The sequence below is a fragment of the Triturus cristatus genome, chromosome 4_1, assembly GCF_964204655.1.
Source record: "Triturus cristatus chromosome 4_1, aTriCri1.1, whole genome shotgun sequence".
Taxonomy (NCBI): Eukaryota; Metazoa; Chordata; class Amphibia; order Caudata; family Salamandridae; genus Triturus; species Triturus cristatus.
The window spans coordinates 135,838,204-135,840,703 of record NC_140585.1 but is presented as its reverse complement, the minus strand read 5'-3'; the positions used below and the strand labels follow the sequence as shown (position 1 = coordinate 135,840,703).

The window sequence follows — 2,500 nt, the reverse complement described above, 5'->3', positions numbered from 1 at the left end:
TCTTGTAGTCCTCACTTTCTCATTACTAATCATTAATAAAGTGGCGTACATACTGTAAACTCATTCAGGTTGCATCTTCAGTCTAACTACTTGTGCATTTTAGTGGCATTAAAAAGTGCTTCTATGCCGACGCACTGAATATGTAATAAGTTAGCAGAATTTTGACGTGACAGAATGGGTTTTTAGCTTAAGTGTGTGTAGAAGAACTGCAAGGTGTGTGCCTATGTGTGCATAGAGTGCTACATGTGTAAAATCTGTATGATTTGGGCAGTTAAAGTGCTGATTTTGCCTCAGAGGAAGAAAAGTACTACACAAAATGTATAAAGGATCGGCACATTGGCTGCCTTTGCTGATGCCCCCGTTGCCTAATTTGTAGTGCAATGGTTAAGTTGCAGAGTGTGGTTGAACTTGGTTAGGAGATTTTGTGCCTCTTTCCGTGTCCTGCTGATGATAAGGATGGCTTGATACCATTTTCTAAGCCCAGTATATTGAGAAAAGAAGTAAGTGAAGAAGAAGTGTGGAGTCGAAAGTGGTTCTCCAATTTCTCTCCACTTGCTAAAATTGCAAAGTCTCCATTATAGCATAGAAGAGAGCGTTAAAGTCGGGGATGGAAGAGGATGAAAATGGGAAGTTTACTTATAGAGAGAAGTGAGAAATGCCCTGTGTGCACACACCGGTGTCTATCCATAGAATACATTTAAATAATGCCTCTAGAAAAGAGCTATGCACGTGTGCCTCAGTGGCCTAATGGATAAGGCACAGGCCTCCTAAGCCAGGGATTGTGGGTTCGAGTCCCATCTGAGGTGATAACAAAAATCCTCCCTCTTACTTTTCCAGAAAATTAGGTAGATTTATTACATGCTTCCTCTCAGAAGTTTATGAGGGATTAGGTACTTTGTAACGGTCCCATTTTACTTGTGTACACTTCACAGTCATGTTAGTGTTCTGAAACTGCAAAGTATATTTTTAAATGCCTATTTTTGTGAGATGCATTTTCGACCGGCCAGAACATATTCCTTTGGAAAAAATTATTTGAATTGGATTGGTGTGAATCTTGTTTCTAGAGGTGGTGACAGGCTTTCAGCTACTTGAATAGGTCAAGCCAGGATTCATAAAACGTATACAACCTATGTGAGTGTGAAAAATTAGCATATGCAGGAAGGAGCAATTTGTACTACTTTCAAAACAGTTTCACTCCACGTCTGGAAACGTCCAGAGCTATGTAGAGCATACAAATGAGCTTTAAACTCATGAGGAAAGAGGTTTGTATGCAAAAAGGAAAACAAAAGCATATCGTACTCATAAAATTCTCAATATATAGATTCCAAAAAAGTGCTTCCAGCGAAAAGAGCTGAAAGAACACTGTGGGATGTAAACCTGAATACCTTTCAATAATATGTACTCCATCCATGCATACCACCTACATGATAAAAATCATCTCAGGTGAACGGAAGACTGCGTGGCCTAATGGATAAGGCGTCTGACTTCGGATCAGAAGATTCAGAGTTCGAGTCCCTTCGTGGTCGTTTTTGGCCAATGGTCACACAATCTGCTTTACATTCAGAGTGGAAAATGTATTTTCCAATACTCTTGTAGTCCTCACTTTCTCATTACTAATCATTAATAAAGTGGAGTACATACTGTAAACTCATTCAGGTTGCATCTTCAGTCTAACTACTTTTGCATTTTAGTGGCATTAAAAAGTGCTTCTATGCCGGCGCACTGAATATGTAATAGGTTTGCAGAATTTTGACGTGACAGAATGGGTTTTTAGCTTAAGTGTGTGTAGAAGAACTGCAAGGTGTGTGCCTATGTGTGCATAGAGTGCTACATTGGTAAAATATGTATGATTTGGGCAGTTAAAGTGCTGATTTTGCCTCAGAGTAAGAAAAGTACTACACAAAATGTATAAAGGATCAACACATTGGCTGCCTTTGCTGATGCCCCCGTTGCCTAATTTGTAGTGCAATGGTTAAGTTGCAGAGTGTGGTTGAACTTGGTTAGGAGACTTGGTGCCTCTTTCCGTGTCCTGCTGATGATAAGGATGGCTTGATACCATTTTCTAAGCCAAGTATATTGAGAAAAGAAGTAAGTGAAGAAGAAGTGTGGAGTCGAAAGTGGTTCTCCAATTTCTCTCCACTTGCTAAAATTGCAAAGTCTCCATTATAGCATAGAAGAGAGCGTTAAAGTCGGGGATGGAAGAGGATGAAAATGGGAAGTTTACTTATAGAGAGAAGTGAGAAATGCCCTGTGTGCACACACCGGTGTCTGACCATAGAATACATTTAATTAATGCCTCTAGAAAAGAGCTATGCACGTGTGCCTCAGTGGCCTAATGGATAAGGCACTGGCCTCCTAAGCCAGGGATTGTGGGTTCAAGTCCCATCTGAGGTGATAACAAAAATCCTCCCTCTTTCTTTTCCAGAAAATCAGGTAGATTTATGACATGCTTCCTCTCAGAAGTTTATGAGGGATTAGGTACTTTGTAACGGTCCCATTT

General features: G+C 40.2%; 1 non-coding gene across 1 annotated transcript; it reads left to right on the top strand.

Annotated features, from left to right (window-relative positions):
- Positions 1 to 2,321: 2,321 nt before the first annotated feature.
- Positions 2,322 to 2,394, top strand: TRNAR-CCU (transfer RNA arginine (anticodon CCU)). Its single transcript has one exon. It is a non-coding gene; the product is annotated as a tRNA-Arg (tRNA).
- Positions 2,395 to 2,500: the final 106 nt, after the last annotated feature.